General features: G+C 41.0%; 1 protein-coding gene across 2 annotated transcripts in view; it reads left to right on the top strand.

Annotated features, from left to right (window-relative positions):
• Positions 1 to 12,232: 12,232 nt before the first annotated feature.
• Positions 12,233 to 18,274, top strand: part of ZC3H12C (zinc finger CCCH-type containing 12C) — a 44,089-nt gene continuing 38,047 nt past the window's right edge. The window contains exon 1 of one of the 2 annotated variants that reach the window (XM_064409329.1): positions 12,233 to 12,508. The gene's annotated coding sequence lies outside the window, so the exon portion shown is untranslated. Of the gene's footprint in view, positions 12,509 to 13,007; positions 13,302 to 18,274 lie in introns of those variants that run through there. The other variant, XM_064409328.1, reaches the window with a different exon arrangement.

Raw genomic sequence — 18,274 nt, 5'->3', positions numbered from 1 at the left:
CAGTGTCTCTCCCTAGGACAAAGTCTGGGTATTTCTGGTAGATGATGGAACTTTCGCCACAAGCTGCTGAGGTCTTTCATGTATGATCAATAAACAATTGTTGAACTCCATAACCCTTTGAAGCTGAGGACATGCTTAACAGCCAGGCTGTGTTGTGCAGTACATCTAAGGTGTATTGCTCTTGGGGCCATTGGCACAGTGAGCAGCATGGACTCGTAGCTCTTCCCAGAATAAAACTCCTCAGAAGTGTTCTTTTTCATTTGAAGAGTTGCCACAAGCTGTGAGGCAGACAAACCTTCCCCCTGCTGTGAATGTTTATGTATAAATGTAAATCTTTCTTACCTTTCATCTGTGCAAACTGAAACTTTACCAAAAGTTCTTGTTTACTGAAAACCCACATGCTGGGGGTTTTCAGAGAAGCAGCTTTCCATGTAGCATTATGTACCTTCCTCTAGACCTGTGCTAAATCAATCCTGTGTTTTAATAAACAATTGCACTATTATTTTTACGTGAACCACGAAGGAAATCACAATATATTGTAGCTAATGTATTCTGTACACAGTGAAATGCAGGAATACTTTCAGGGTCTTGAAGACGTGAAAGATTAATGATCGCTTTTTAGGGCAGGCATAGCATGGGGCAAGGATATTTGGGTTGGGAAAGGATTTCTGAGCAGTTTTTTTCACCTCTGCCTAAGATTCCACCCTTTCAAATCATGTTTTGCATAAGTAATTTTGACAAATTGCCCGCAGAGCAATCAAGCCAGCCAGCCAATTCTGCAGTAGGACATACTGAAACATCAAATTGGAAATGATTATGCCTCTCTAAGGTGTTCAGCTTTTCATGCCACTATTTTTAAATAGATGGTGAGATTTCACCCCCCAACAGTGTGCCCAAACAATAACAAATCTTCTGCTAACACAGAATCAACCCTACTAAGTGTCACTCTGCCTTAAGCTCAATAGCCTGCAGTGCTCAAACAAATTCAGACCAGCTACAGATGGGACAAAGATGAAGTAAAAACAATAGTGGTAACTAAAATTATCCTGATATTTGATAAGAAAATAAAAGAGAACCAGGGTCAGGGCCTTTTCTACATCCTACCTCTCAAATGCTAGGCAGTGAGCCATAGTTTCAGTTTGTTTCTCATTGTGCTTCTAAATAGATGTCCTTTAACACAGATGACCCACAGCACAGTTAACTTTAAATTCTGAGAAGTACTGGTGACATGCTTAGTAATTGCTATTATATATTACTTGGAAGCAGTCAAAATTAGGGAGATTGACTATAAAATTTCTCAATATTGATCCAAATCTAGAGTTTACAGTATGCAAGCTTGTGTTTGTGAAGTCTATGGTAAAAGACTCAAAGAGCCTTCCATCATCTCATGGTCCTCTGGGGAAGAAGCAAATCACAAATGATTTTCCCACCTGAAAATAATCTTCAGGAACTGAGAAAAATTCTCCACGCTTATCCTAATCAGGATAAGCAGTGTTTGCATCAATCAGGGGAAAAAAATACCAGAGTTTAAAATAGATTTCAGTTCAGTTTTGATGATTTGGGTTTTTTCATCATCAGTTTCAGTAGAAAAATCACTTTCAAATGAGAAAAATGGAACTGTCTACATGTAAATCTTGAAATCTCTCATTTCATATCTCCAAAACCAATGGTTATTCAGATCACATGCCTCTGACTGTGACTCTACCTTCTCTTGTTCTAAGTTAGGTGTGCTATGGAGGGGACAGAGATCCTATTTTCATTCCCCATAAAACATCCAGAACAAGTCCTCAATGTGCTACTATTAACAAGTGTAGCAATAATACAAACAATAAACAATAACTGAAAAACAGCAAGTCATGATAAATGAAAAATGAAAATTAAACTGTGGGAGAGTGTCCAGAGGAGGGCAATGAGGATGGGTAAAGGGCCTTTAAGGGAAAGCCCCCTCTCACGTCTGAGATCACTTGGTGTGTTCAGCCTGGAGAAGAGGAAACTGAGGAGAGACCCCATTGCAATCTGAAGCCTCTTCTTGAGAGGAAGAGGAGGGCAGGCCCGGATCTCTTCTCTGTGGTGAGCAGTGCCAGGACCCAAGGGAATGGCCTGAAGCTGTGTCAGAGGAGGTTCAGGTTGGCTGTCAGGGACAGGTTCTTCAGCCAGAGGGTGTTTGGGCACTGAACAGGCTCCCCAGGGTAGTGGTCACAGCACCAGCCTGGCAGAGCTCAAGAAGCACTAGGACGATGTTCTGTGACACATGGTGTAACTTTTAAGGATAGTGCTGTGCAGAGCCAGGAGTTGGACTCAGTGATCCTTTTGGGTCCCTCTTCCAACTTAGAATATTCTGTGATTCGGTGTTTCTATGAATAAACTGATTCCAATTTGCCGATAACCAAATTTTAAAATTATATCAATAGCAGTAACAATAGTAAGAGATCACTGCAGGAGAGATTTGTTAATGAATATGAATTCAAAGCACTACAGTGCTAGTGGAAAATCTTAAGTATTATTAGATAATACCATTAAGCAGAAGATATTCTATCAAGATGTTGATTCATCCTCAATTCCAGAATCCCAAAACTAAAGAATTCTCAGTTTTTTTACATAAGAGCCTTCAGTCCATCTGTCAGGTCCCATAGCTGGGACCCACCCAGGGTCTGCATCAAAACAACTGATCAAAAAAACTTATTCCAGTGGGCTCTGCAATAGGGATCTGGAGGTGCAAGGACAGCTTATATGTGAAAAATTAATTAATCTCTGTCTTCACAAAGACAAGTATGTTCTTCTTTCCTCTCAGATGACTTTGAACCCAGATTATTAAAGAAGCAGGAGCTAAATATGATGTTTCCAGATGAACAAACACTGGAAACTATTAAATAAAATTTTCTATCTTCCGTCTTAGTGTCTATCCTTGAAATTTTGATGATTTCTCTAAAGCAATGGTAATCATGTAAAATTCAGAATCATGGGTTACATATGCCTTATGTTCATTATTAGTATCATAATGCTATTAAACTTAGGGTATGATCAAAGTCACATGGATTTATCCCAAATGCTCTTTGCAGATACTCATGCATTCTCCCACAGTTCTAACATCAGTCTGGTCATTTGTATTTCATTTTACTTTGTATTTCATTTGACTTCAGACAATTCACTCTACTTGAAGTTTGTTCTGTAATTCTCACAAAACTGTTCCCCGTTCATATAGATTGATTGACAGATGAAAAAGTAGAAGATTCACAAGCAATTATCCTCCATCATAGCATGTACTATAGTAATAAGGATGTTTTTTAAGGAACTATTATTTAAGCTGTTTATAAAAATAGAACTGAAAAGAGTAATATTTCTGAACAATTAACTAAATGGACCATATTTTTAGATCAACTTGCTTTTCAGATATATGAAAAAAATCCTCTCAGTATTCCTCCCTCACATGTTAATTTGAATATTTACTCCACAACTTCAAGAATGAAGGTGATACCTTCTTAAACCTGCAATAAAGACAATAAAAAAGCACTTCTGGCATCTTGCTTTTGCATGCATCTTTTTTAAAGCATTGTAGACATAAAACACCAAGAAAGAGTCAGCACTCTTTTGCTGCTGTGGTGCCTGCTGATTTCTGTACTCTCCTACCAGGCCTTGTGGCTCACTGGTGTACAGCGCTCAGCTTCACAGCAAGCACAGCCTGAAGTAAGCAATGCAGAGCTGCCTGTACTGCTTTTGCTTCCGTGGTGATGTAATTGGAGAGGGCTTTTCCTCTGATCAAGTTCCCCAGCCGCCCTCCTAAAAGACAAGCTGAGGTTCTCGCAGAGGACGTTTCATGTCATGCAGAGTCTCGTCCACCACGTGCTTAGTTTCAAGTTCCTTATTATGAGAACTGTGTGAACCAGCTGAAAGGATCAAAAGAGGAACAAAAAGGATGAGTTGGAAATAAACAGTGTTTAAGGAAATAGCAACTGGTTTAGCCTTTAGAAGATGAGAAGCAACATGAAAAAATAAGGGTAAAGGGCACAACAAGGAGGAAAGGAATGAATTGCACTCCATCCTTGTCCTACAGATGAGACAGAGTGGAATGGTTTTCAATACAGATGAGACATTAGGACTGTTCTTTCCATCTTAGACAGGTCTAAAGGCCCATCTGTAGACAAACTAAGAACAATCCATATCTCCACTTCTTCTAGCAGAAACTTAGAAGCTTACAGTATTTGTAGATATATACCTATAGACACGTACAATTAGACAATTAATCCCATTATGATTATTTGAAAGGCATTTCCCAGGAAACTATGAAAAAAGTGCAGACCAGTCAGTACTAGAGAATTTTTCTCACAGAGTATATGGTGTCTCCATCAACACACATTATCTAGAAGTAGGACAAACACCTTCATCACTAATTTACATGGAGATGATCCTGCTGTGGAGTATAATGATGGGCCAAATAACACCTCTTCTCATACTACTTTTTATGATTTCTACAATTCTGCTTATAATCAAAAAATCATAGAATGGTTTGGGTGGGAAGGGATCTTAAACATCATCTACTTCAAATCCCTCTGCTGTGGGAGGGACACCTTCCACCAGACCAGGTTCCATCAAAACTCACCTTGAACACTTCCAAGGATGGGGCATCCACAGCTTCTCTGGGCATCATGTGCCAGTGCCTCACCACTATCACAGTAAAGAACATACAAAGGTGGCCAGGAATGAAGGAAAAAGGCTCCAAAAGAGACTCAAAGACCAGAGCAAAGTGAAGGTAAGTGTCTAAAGTCAATATTGCCCCCCAACTAAAATACAAATACTGGAAACTCTTCTGTTGGTTCAAAAATTGTTAAAGAAATCAAAGTGAGACAAAGTCTGACAACATGGATGCTCACTCTCAACCATCATAACATTCCTATCTCAAATATACTGAATTAATAAATACTGAGACAATTCAATAGTCTTGAATTTGCTTGCTTTCAGGTCTTTGTTCAAAACAAGAGGGCAGAAAATTATATAAATTGTGGGAATAAAGAAAGTAGAGATTCTCATCTCCAAGGAGATGAGGTATAAAGAACAGCAATCATTAGGAGAGAAGATATTACTGCTTTCTCATTAATGATATGCAAAAACCCTAAGAAAATGGTAGCATGTTGTTAGCAGCAAATTGCACAGTTCCAGAAAAAAACATATTTTCACTGCAACCAAAAGCCATTTTGTTCATTTGTGGGAACTGTTACGTTCATTTCTGAGCCATTATGAAACAGAACTCTATAGGAAATAACACTAACCCCCCTCCAGGAAGAAAAAAAAAGCACAAGCATTGGTGTTTGAGGGGTTTTTTTGAATCAATAAGATCAAATTTCACCAGAATGAAGGAAACAAAATGGTATCACTTCAACTTAAAGAAACGGCAACTTCTCACAATACTGAAGTATAAAACTTATAATCAAAATACTATCTGGTGAAACAGCAGAATGTGACTAAGACCCATATTGTCTGCAGAAAAACAGAAAAGAGCATGTTCCTCTGTAATTCCCTGCCAATTTTTGCCAGCTGTGAAGAAAATAAAACATTTGAGTGTCTGAAAATTATCTCCCAAGTGCTCTTTCATTTGAATCTTTAGCATTTAAAATATTTTCAGATAAACTAAAGGAAATATCAGTGAAAATTTCTTCCTAATCAAGGGGTCAAAATCCCAATTAAATATGGAAGCACAAATTTTTTTAATTAACAAAAATTCTGTAAAACATATGAATACAAAACTGTTAAATATTTTAAGGGCTTTGTTTCAAAATTTGAAATGCTGCAGCAACTACTTTTGCTTGAATTTTCTTCATTGCTTCAAAATACAAGTAACCAATACTAAATACATGGTATGAGGTCATTTTACACTCGTGTATCCTTCTCTCCTTGTTCACTAAACCACAGCATGACAGTCACAACAGATGAAATACATGGGGTAAATAAAGATCTCCTTAAACTGTTTTTTTACTGCTGGGTTACTCCATCACCCTCTACCAGTGCTCTCCAAAGGTATGAAGAATGCCTCAGCACTGGCTTTCCCCTCTGCCTGTACAGCCTCAGTTTCCCAGTAAGCCGCTGCTTGAGGTGACTTACACCCTACACGTACACACCCTGCTAACTGAAAGCCTGTTCAATATTCCTGTCACTCAGACTTTTTCAAGCATCAAATTCCTACTTTTCTGTGTTCCTCAGTGAAGACTCCCATGCTAGTTTTCACTCATACTGCTAGATATGATGACAATGGATACTTCTCCTTCTTGCTGATGCTCTGAAAATTTTGATAACAGTGAGCATGACCCCTGCCCTGACCCACTTCAGGGATGCCCTGTGATGTCTCCAAGCTGCAGAAAGTAGTTTTGCAATTGCCTAATTGACTCTCTGGAAGGCACAGCAAGGGAATTTCTTCACTCTTTCCCCCACCTCCAGCATTATTAACCCTTTTTGTGGCCTTGAAGTGCCTTAAGAGTTTGCTTGGCTTTATCAGGATACAGGAGAAGGTGATAATGGAGTCAGGCATCTGTCCATGCTTGACTGTATCCAATGATTTGAGAAGTCTTCTTTTTTTTTCTTTTTTTAGTTTACTTTAAAAAAAAATAATATCAAAGGCAGATTCCTGCCTCCTGCTTATTCTTTTGATCACTTCCCAGGCTGTGTCTCCTGCAGTGCTGTAGACGCACAGACCCACAGAATTCAAAGGGTGTCAGAGACTTCTCAGTCAGCAGGCAAATTAACAACAAAGTAAGAATGCTCACACTGGGGCACGTGTCAAAGTCCAGCCCACAATCTCTCTCTGACAGTGGCCAGATGAAGATGCCTTTTGCCTAACATAGGAATTAAACAAATGTCTAAAGGCTCACACAAGGCTGGAAGTTGAGGCTGCCTTAGGGACATGCTGAAACACAGATCTCTACATCTTAGCTTTTAACAGATCTAGCTGTTTTCTAGGATTTTTATTCCATGGGCATATACACTTGCTTTCTGAAAAATAAGATCATTTCAGGGAATTTCTCCTTTCCTATCAGTGAAAACTGCATCTGACAATTTTATTTTATGCTCCAAAGGTCCGATATAATGACAGAGGAAATACGTTGTGGAAGGCCTGCGTTCCACTTGGCATGACTTTTGCAGCTGCAGAGTCCCTGGAGCACTGGGCTTTTTGCTTTTCCGAGCCCTAAGCCTAGGCGTAACTCTAACACTAGGCGGAGCAGTAAAAGCAGCGATGGGATGAGGCTGAGGGCAAGCAGAAAGGTATGGATGGAGCCATGTTGTGGCAGTCTTGTGTTGTGACAGACAGCTCATGGGGTTTGTGCCATCCATGGTTTAGAGATCGGTCTCATACCCTCTCTTGGCTGGTTTTTTTTTCTGTCTAAAGAATCCGTCTGTTCAGCCACACTTCAGGGAAAAGATGTCCCATATCCCTGATTATCCATATTACTTTCTTTTGGTTCTACTGTATCTCTTCTGAGATGTGAAGGCAAGAACTGCTTGTTAAAAAACTGGAGCACCATAAATAAGGGCATAATGATATTGTATGTTTCCTATTATTTTCTTAATATGTATTTCTATCAGCCACATTGACATTTTGATTGCAATTCCAATATCCTTGGCCTTACATGAAGCCAATGGTTCTTTATTTTAGAATTTAGGTTTTATGACCTTGAGAAATCCAGTATTATAATACTTTTGTAGAAAGTATTGAGAAATTTTGTCAGCTTTTTCCCCACCTATTTCTTCCCCATCACCTAGGAATATGTGCATCAGCACAGGTACATGGGTGATACATGTTCTGTGTACAAAAGCACATTATTAATCTTTCAGAAAAAATCATTACAGAAAGAAAATTCTCATTCTCTGACAGGATAAAATGACTGTACAGTTGAGAAGTTTTCCTTAAGGTGAAAAAGAGTAGGTTTAAACTTCTGATGGGCATTCACTTTAAAAGCTCAGCAAATAAAGCATTTAGCATTGGCATTTATTGCAACAGCTTTTTTTATGCCCAAAACACACATGGGTCTGCTCTGACAGAGATGCTCATTTAAGGCTATAAATACAAAAGTTTTTAGAAAAAAAGTAATGATCAGAAAAAAAACCCAAAAAACCTATCAGGAATGTTGTCCATTGAACAGATATGCCAAGTAAACAAATGCCAATTATTCTCGGTATAAGCTATTTATTTTAAACTGAAATGTAGAAGTGAATGGAGTTTTGTAAATATACAAGACTTTTCAAAATTAAATCATGCCTAAAAAAAAGTAATGTAGTACAGTTTACATTAAAAACTGTTTTATGGGCTCTTGTCAGTGTAGATCAGCAAATTTGGCATTACGTGCATTAGATTGGTCTGGAATATAGTAACATTTTATGAATTGAGTAATTTTTTCTAGTATATGAATAGAGAATCTCAGATTTATGTTAACATTTTGTACAGTTTATGTAGAACAGGTCTGTACAGACTAACAACATTCATCTAAATAATTTTTATTGCATGTTTGACTCACGTGTAATTATAATCATTATCTCAGCAGTAAAATGCAATGTAACTCATCAGTTTGTGTCTGTAGTGGGCTACCAAAAAAACAAGAAAAGCTTTGGCCTTTAACTACACAGAAAGAAAAAAGGGACAAAATATTCTTTTGTCCTTCAGAGAACAGAGAGATGATGAGGGATCTGACTTGAAAAGAAAACAGAATGTACAATGGGACTGGATAAAGAAACAATGATTAATGAGAAGCCTCAAATTCTATGTAATCACAGAAAAATAGGTCTGTAACAGAGCTTGATTAGTCACTTAGTCCATCCTCCAACTCCAATACCAGATCAATAGCACTTAATATTTGTCCAGTACGTACTTAAAGACATCCGGTAACAGAGCCACCATTACACCCCGTGATATAAAGCTGTGCCTCACTAATGTTACCATTAGAAAAGCTTTTCCTCCTTGATGCAATTTAAGTCCATTACATCTTACCCTACCTACCAAGAATAGATGATTCCCCTTCTCTTTGCAATGGCCTTTTAAGTATATGAAAAGTCTTAGCATGTCTGTCTTCTGCCTCCTTTTCTCTAGGAGCTGAACAACTCCAGCTTCCTCAGTCTTCCCAGTCCTCTGACCACCCTTCACTGACTCCTGTTGGCTCACATAGCTCGGAGCTGTGGTGCACGAAATTAGCCCTTCCACTGACGTCCTACCAATATTGCACAGAGCCCACAGATTTCTCCCCACATCTATATCTTTCTGCAATGCTTACCATTTTTGCCAGGAAAACACATTGCTGACTCATACTCAGCTTGCGACTTGTCGTAGACTCCAGATTCCTTTCTGGAAGATTACTTTTTCACCCCTTGTTCATCTCCTGAATTTGTGCGATTTTTTGTACCTGTCTAGGCTCACTGCTTTTGTTCCCCCAACCTGCGTCTAGACCAGTTTTCTACATGTCAAATCCTAATCCCCTCTTCGAGCATGCCAGCAATTTCTCACAAAACTGAACAGAACTGGATTTAGATTCCTACAGGATCCTACCTGGTAAGCCCATTTTGACAGCAGCTATTGATACCTCCTCAGTAGGCACAGTCATCTACCTAGTTGAGACCCAGCTCCATAGCAGCTGCACACAGACTACATTCCCCTAGCTTTTTATCAGAATGCCAAAGTGCAATACCAAACAATGAAACACTACATTTTTGCATGACTCAGTTGCTGTGGTAACATAAATTAACAAAATGTACATTGTTGTAGCAGCTTTGTCATATAAGTACGTAGGCTTTCCCACACAAATAATGGCAGAAACAGCACAAGATTCTCAGATGAAAAAATATATGGACAAAATGTGATGGCTAAAAAAGATTTTAAAATGCTAGGTGAAGGCTAAACAAAGAGCTGACAAACCATCTGGATATTTCAAGGATGTCAGTTTGGAATCAGGCATCATAATTGTGCTTCAATGGAAGGAAAGGATAAGTGTCTACCTACCAAAGGTATTCAAACAACCAATGCAGAAAACCAACAAAACCTACACTTAATGTTCAGGATCTTCAAGTAAAGCAGCAGTTATTTAAGAGGACAAAAGCAACAGGCACTGATACTGATGACATTATGCTGAAATCAGTTATCTACTCTGGCATATCTGATAGTCTCAAGCACAAGGTGGATCAAGAGAGTTTGGGGGATTACCTTAGAAGCAGGTTGTTGTGGACAGAAGCACAAAACACAGGTTTCCCAGCCTGAGAGGGTGAGGAGTAGGTTCAATTAGAAGGGCTGGCCAGTGCATTGGATAACTGAAGGAATAAAAGAGCCATTCCCTGTCTGAGTAAGAAAATATTCAAGTAATGGAAAATAGCTGAACTGCACAACATAATTGACGAGGTAAAGAAATTCTGAAAAGACGAATGCACATTTCTTATACTAAGAAGAGAGATAAATAATGAAGAGCTGTTAATGGAAGTTTGACTTGATAGAGATTGGTAAGGAAGATATGGGAAATCAGAGTTAACACAGAAGATCAGTTTTACAGAAAAAGTATTGTTTATAAACTTTTGGTATTGTATATTACGTTGTAGTTATGCCAATACAGATTCTGGAAATGAAGGAGGTTCTGGTTTCCCAGGAGGGCAGCTGCTCCCACTTTCCCTCTTCTTGCTTTTAAGTACTGACTAATCCTGCGAGTACATTCTCATTTATTAACGATTTTTTATTTCATTAGCTGACCAGGAAAGTGTTGTGAAAGTCCTAATGAAGCCACAGAAATCCTGAGCTTCAACAAAACCTGAAGAGCAGTGATGTAGGAATGACTGGGGACATAAAACGGGGAAGGAAGAAAGAGATGCGGGAAGTTCTGAAGGCATATAAATCCCCAGCCTCTGGCTGTCCTATCCCAAGACCTTTAACACTTACAATTCCTCCTTCAAAAGTACTATTACCATATCGTGGGTGTGTGGTCACAGAACAGAAAAATCCTGGTTTCTGATCCCCAAGTCAGAATCCTGTTTCTATTTAAATTGAGAAGCAAGTTGTTTCCTAAGGCAATAAGGAGGAAATGAGGTTTTACTGACGAGCAGTGCAGTGACATCAAGCAGCTCTCTTCATTTTGAGTAGCCCTCCCATTTGAGCAGATGTAATGATGCCTATGAGTAGCATGTTTTAATCACTCACAATGTAGTGTAGGTTTACAGAATCACAAGATCTTCTAAACAGGAGATGAGGTCAAAAAGACCCTTTAGACAAACTCAGGAGGAAGTACAGTATACCAAGAAAAAGAAGTTAATGTGAAATTCTTGTGATTTTAAGTAGTTTCAAAATCAATTCCATATTGCTCTGTTCTCTCTTACTCTGATAATTGAGAATCATTTTCTCCAGCACTGCAGTGCTTTTAACTGACTCATATGCTCCTCAATCACCGGCTTCCATAATAAGCAGCAAAGTAGCACTACAAGTGTCTCATTCTTTCAACAATTTCTCCTATTAAATTAATATTCATAGTCACATTTGGACACCACTCTGGCTCTGAAACAGCATCAGCATATGGGACTGAGGGAACAAGCATTTTAATTTCTGAAGCAGAGGCCTCAAATTCCTTCCATACAGCTAAGTAAACTAGCCAGGGGAGAGAGGTGGCCTTTTGCATCATGAACTGAACTGTCTTGCCTAGGATGGGGATGAGATCCACTGAAAAATTCAACAGACTTTGTAATGAATGAGTCAAACTAACAAAATCATGACGTCACTCTACAGGCTATGTCAGCTCTAAGAGGGAGGGTTTGTGGAAACATGCAGGAAAGCAACACAGCCCTGTCCCTCCACAGTCTTTTGATGAGGCAAATATATCACATTTTATTGAAAAAATAATCCCTTCAAAGTGGCACGTTGGGCTCACATTTCTGTGTAGAGTTTGTGCAAATTGGATGGAAAAGTTATTTTAATTAGCCCCTTTTCTGGTGGGTACCAGAAGAGGTTTTTATGAATTCCAACAGCAGAATAGCAGTGGGTAACAATTATATATATATACATAAATATATACACACACACACACACAGACACATTTGCAGCCTGTGAGTAGCAATGGCTGTATGTCTTATCTTGTATACGATGTGCTCCATCAGCTACAAGCCGTAATCACAACACCAGACTTTCATTCATATCTTCTGAGCAGCTCCTGGCGCTCAGCCGCCTCGGCAGAAGCACAGAAGGCTGGGTGGGATGGTGAGAGGTAGATTACTTCAACTGCACAAAAGTAACTGCGGGGTGGGAGGAAACATCTCGTAATTAGAACACGGGACGGAAATTAAGGTCTCTCCCAACTCTGGCACAAAGGGAGTTCGTGATCCTTGGCGAAAAGCTGTCCGACCGCCCTCTCTCCACCTGCACACCGGGGCGCTGGGGCACGGGGACACTTGCACAGCGAGCGCCCGTGAGCACCGGCAGGCTGTCTCCGATGGCGGCAGGACCTTTGCCGGGCCGGAGGACCAGCTGCCCAGGCCGCGCCGCCCAGGCCCTGCCCGCTGGCCCCAGCCGGTAACGTAGCGGCGTTTGGGGAGGGGGGCACCGGGCAATCTCCGCAATTCACGGCGCGGGGGGGAGCCGTGTCTCTCGCCTGCCCGCCACCCGCCGAGGCCGGGCCGGGCGCTTTCCCCGCCGGGTTTCGTGGCGCTCCCCGTCCGCCCGCTCCGGCCGTGCCCGGCGAGGGGCGGCCCGGCGGGGCCCCGCGGAGCCCGCCCGCAGCACCGCGGGGATGCGGGCGGCGGCGCCGCGGCGGGCGAGGTGAAGGCGACCTTGCGGCCGCTGCTCCCGCCCGCAGCGGCGGCTGCCGGCGATGGCCGCAGGTGGGAGGCTGCGGGCCCCGGCGATGGCGGCGGGGGAGCGCCGGGCCGAGGCTGCCGCGCTCCCGCCCCGGCGCCGCCCATCGCCGGGGCCGGGCCGCCGTCGCGGCCCCGTGTTGACACACGCGCCGGCCCTGCCCCCGGCGCCTCCCCGAGGTCGCCCGGTGGAGGTCGCCCGGGCGGCGGAGGCCGCGGCGCTTCCCGGTGAGGGAGGAGACAGCCCCGGCCCTCTGCCCCGAGGGGCCGGCGGGGTGGCCCCGCGCCTCGGCAGGCCCCGTCCCTCCGGAAAGTTTTTCCCGACCTGTTCGCTGCCGAGCCCGGCAGGAGCCGCTGGCCGAGGCGGCGGGGCGGCCGTGCCCCCTGGGCAGCGCCGGGCTGGCCCGCCCGCCGCGCCGCGCCCCGCCCGCGGCCGTGCCGGAGCTGCGGCCGGCCCGGGGACACGCGTACCGCGCTCCGGGAGCCTGACAAGGAATTAAAACTTGTTTCAGGTACTCTACCTACCCTGCCGTTCCCCTGCTTCTAACTTTTGAGGTTGTTTTTGTGGTTGTTTTGTTTTTAATATTTCTGTGAGGAGGGTGTAGATTTATTCCCTCCGCTTTGTGCGAGAGGACAGGCTGCATAATTTGCTTGCTCTAACCGAACCGCAATATGTGTTGGTTTCACTATTCTCAGATCTGGCTGTGGCTTCTAAGCCGTAATTTCTCGTGAAAATTAATTTTCAATCACCTGTGTGTTTTAGGCGTAATTCTGCAGGCACGTCTGAGTAGCGCCGGGCGTGTAGGGTTGTATTTGTGGAGCGGTGACGCTATTTTGTAATGCCCCGGGGGAGGAAACTCCGCCGGGCTGTGCTTGTGCAGCACCTTCTGCAGCCGGACCTGGCCCGGGCTCACGCTCCCGTGCCTGGCTCCGGTTTGGTGCATCTGACAGGGCGAAATAAGCGATAGTGTTGCCAGAAGTTGGGTTAAGTAAATGCATCTCACTGGACGGCAGGCTACATTTCTTGAACAGCAGATGTATTGAAATGTCGTGTTTACTGTGTCTTGTCCTCTTGATCTGTATTTGCAAAGCGGAGACATAACTCATAGTTGCGGCTCTTGGGGTTATGCAATTAACAACATACTTAAGATAGCCGTAGCACGGTCTTTTGATCTGGAAGGAAAATAAACCATTCAAGTATGTCTGGGTTTTCAAACTGGCAGGGTACTTCCTCTTCCACTGTCTCCTTACCATGTAGCATTTGCCTATGTAGTAAGCCAGTGAGCTGACAATTAGACTTCTTCAAGGATTATATTAGATACATCTTAGTGAACTGAATTTTCTAACTGACAATGCTCCAGGGTGGTACTACACTTCAACAGAGTGTAATCTGTCATTAATGAATCTGCACTCAAGCATGCTGGCATTTTAAAGAGAATTTGTTATGTCAGTGTAAAACACATTTGCAACTATTTTAGGGAATTCAGGGGAAAATTTTCTGTTTTCTCTCTCTGCTCCCTCTTCTTTCTTTATTAATTAGACCACTTACTCTTGAAAATTCAAAAACTTACTTTTTGTGTTTTCCTAATGGATGTAGTTGAACCAGTTCGGAGTATTTAATCACTCTACAAATCTTACCGTGGTTATTACACCTTTATTACTACACCAGACTTCTGGGCAGCAGTCACCCAGTGGAGCTGCGATTACCATTACCATTTGCAATCCTTTTAAAAAGACAGTTATTATTTATAAGGTCCTGATAGACAAAACTCCACTAACAGTATTTTTACACATCTGCAAATCAAAACACACGTTAAAAAATATTGCCTTAAAATGTGAATGCAGAGAAGTGGAGTTTATTGAAGGTATGCAATTTAAAAACAAACCTCATACTCTCAACCTGACAGAGCATGAAGGGATTATCCAGACTTGACTCATCTGTGCAGATTGTGCATTTCATGCTGACTGCTGTGCTGAACAACACTCTGCTGCAGTGATTTCACTGCCTGCTTCTCTGGGTTGTACCAACCTTTAAAAACACTGTTGGTGTTCCAGAGCTGTTGATACTTTTGAGGAAAACTAGGCTTGCAGTTGCTGAGACTTGAAAATATTGGAGATGCAGTTAGATATTTGATGAAACCTATTGATATTTACTGCTCAGTTTTACATAGGTAAATCAAAAACCTTAGGAAATTTTATTTTGTGAGGTCTTATACATACTACATGCAGTTGAAAATACTCTTTGGACTGCTTTTTCTCCACCTTGTTTAAAGTGAGTATGAAGTAAAATGAGGAACTTATTTGGTTAGGTCAGTTTTGGTTGTACTCAGAAATGACTACAGCTAAGCAACTACAACTAAACAAATTTGGTAGAAAAGAGATGTGTGATTTAGTTGGATTTCTTTCATTACAGGAGTCATAAAATCTTGTTTAGTATTTTCTGTATCATCTCCCTAACTTCTGTCTTGAACCACTTACTAAAAATTTCTGCCCTTGAGAAATAAAGAGTCTATTACTTTTTCCTTAATTGTACTTTATTTCTTTTTTAATTAAAACCGATCATAATCTAGATTTTGGTAGCCTCAGCCTTCAATGATCAATCTCTTCATAATCTGTATTTTAAATAATTCTTAAAAACTGAAATGCCTCAGAGGCAATAACAGTAGTAAATAATAGGGAGAGAGATTTATAGTAACTAGGAGGAAGGGTAGAAAATGTGTGATGTAAAACTTCTGCTTTTCCTCTTCTGTAAATATTATTCTGCTGCTTTTGCTGTTCTCTGAAGCAATGTCTCACATGTAGCTACGTAGTCACAGATAAGAGTTTTTCTAAGTTATTCAAGAGATATTTCATCATTCAGTCATTTCCATAGTGTTTGTTGCCATGGGAGCTAGCCAGCGGCCTTATTAATGATCGAGGTGATTGCACCTTGTTTTTTGACTTGGGGTACTGAAAACTGAGCTACTGTAAGAAACAGGTGTTGTACAAAAACCACATTGAGTTGTTTCTGTGAAGAGACTGAATCATTTCTGTCCTAGGACTGAAGTTGTAGGGTGATGCTTTATATCTCTTATCATGTCTAGTTATGTGTAAAGTGCCTCATGTCTCCAAGCTTGCCAAATATTTACAATAAATGTACTACTTCTACCATATGTTTGAATCAAGAAACCCATTAATTGAACAAGCCCATATTTTTATGCTTGAATGAATTGACACTTCATTTTAATTGCTAAATTATATGTTAAAAGTAGACTATAAAAAAGCAAAGGTGAGATGGTGTAATAAGAATCAGTAATTTTTCTAACTTCCTGGCCTCAAACTGTAGTTATTTTCAGTCAGAAAATAGATAGAAAATCAATTGTAATCTGCTCATAATTGCCTTTCTGGTAGAGTTATGAGGCATTTCACTCCCTCTTCTTCCCCTCTCCCGCACTCCTTTTTCTTAATCTTTTTTTTTTTTTTTCCTCACTGTCTCTTTTTTTTTTCCTCTGTATGTCTTGTGGAATAGGCAGATCTCCAGAGCTAGAGGAGATTTTCCTATGAAAAGGTCTTCATCTTTAAATGTGTAACAGCTTGAGGCTCTGTCAAAAAGCATGTTCCTTACCAAGTTGTTTAGTGGTGAGTAGAAATTGGCAGAGCTTTTCATAACCTTGGGGCTTTCTGCTTAGATGAACCAGGCACTTCTCTTTTACCTATCAGGATTGATTACTTCAGGTTAGATCACATGTCTTATGTAAAAAGCTTAGCTTGCACTGCCAAAAATCCAAATTGCTTTTTCCTTAGCATGAAGTGCTGGGCTTGACATTTGACACTGACTTTTCACATTCTGCTAGGCTGTTGTACTGCCCATTAAAGAATCATTTTAGGGCTTTGGTAAACTCAAGCGCCATTCATTCTTCAGTTATAGCTGATGAATGAAAATGCTTTGAGAGCATACCTCAATTTTAAGACTTGCACCTGTACTCTCCCAACCCAAAGGTCCAGACGAGATGTTTTCAAAGTTTCCCCTGGGGGGGTAACGTAGCTCACCCTCTGCAACTGTAAGATTCATCATTCTTCCAGGCTTATGTCACAGCAAGCACTAGACTACCTCTTCTGATGGCTTGACCATTTTAAGGTAATATTTGCTTGATTTATGATACCAGGGTAACACTTTAAAATTGGACATATGTCATCCTCCTCCCTGGGAGTGTGGGTGTCTATTTATGTATTTATATGTACGTGTGTGTACATGTAGATGGATACAGAATAAAATGCTAGACCCTCCCAGGTTCTGCTGTCCTTTAAATGTAGAAACCTTCTATGTGCTCATAAATGTAGCTCCCAATACCTCTGTTTTAGACCAAAGTGATTTGGTTCTACATTCTTCCAGGATAAAGATGTTCTTTGCATAAAATTTCTGCAGTATTATACAAAGTATTTAAAATGTATTCTTGCTTCAAATTACAGTTTTCTTCAGGGTGGATAATGAGGAGACTAAAGCTTTGTTAAGAAGGAGGGATTTTACTTTATGAGAGGTTGGTATTTTGAGAAAAGAGTGGGTAGAGAGGAGGGAGGGGCAAGACATTCAGTGGATAGGAGTGCAGAAAAGTTTAATGGATGTTATTAATCCTCCCAATGGAAGAAATAGAGTAGCTTCTTTTGGTATGAAAGGAATGTCTTGGGAGGTGGTTGAAAGTTGCAGAGGAGTGCCAGAGACTGGAGAATCAGTGAAGCTGGAGGTTTTCAGTAAATGTGACACAGGTTATTGCAAATACCTGAAAAGCATTTTGCTTGCTGTGGGTAGGTAAAGTTCAGAGTCTGGGGAGCATCTTAAGGAGTAAAATCCTTGAGCCCTTTACTGCTTGACAGAAGCTCACATGATAATTCACTAAATGTGAGCCATGCTCCCCTATGAGCTGTAAAAAGCAATGTGCTAAGTTGTGAAATCAGTGAATCAGTCCCACAAAGCTTTGAAGTTTTGTGATGAACTGAAAATTTCAGTGTTGCTATGACTTAGACCTTTTATCTTAGGATTAATGAAATTTGGTGGTTTGGCAGAGGTTGTCTGGAAAAGGGACAAATTGCATTTCTTTTGGCAGAAGCTACTTTCCTAGTCTACTTTTGTTCTTTAAACTGTTAATGTAAGTATCTGGTATCTCTTTCTTCTCTGCTCTCATATTTGCCATTATAGTTGGTGCTTTGACTCTCAACAGGTCTCTTCAATCCTTTGTCATCTGTAAAGCTAATATATAAATGCTGAGCTATCTATCTTTCCAGATTCGATGCATGGCTTCATTATTGATGAGACACAGTTCTCTTATAAGTGCCATAAACACTTACATGGAGATCTCAACTTTATCTTAGTGTAGAGCCTTAGAGCCTCATAGCTTGCAGCAACCACCTTTTTTCCACCTTAAAACATTCAACTAATTTGGAAACCTCAGATGATTTTTCCTTCAGCAATAGTGCCAATACATGCTATTTGTAATGCTAGATACACCTC

This window comes from Passer domesticus, chromosome 2 (genome assembly GCF_036417665.1).
Source record: "Passer domesticus isolate bPasDom1 chromosome 2, bPasDom1.hap1, whole genome shotgun sequence".
Lineage (NCBI taxonomy): Eukaryota > Metazoa > Chordata > Aves > Passeriformes > Passeridae > Passer > Passer domesticus.
Note: the sequence above shows the minus strand (reverse complement) of the source record. Positions and strands in the feature narration are given on the sequence as shown.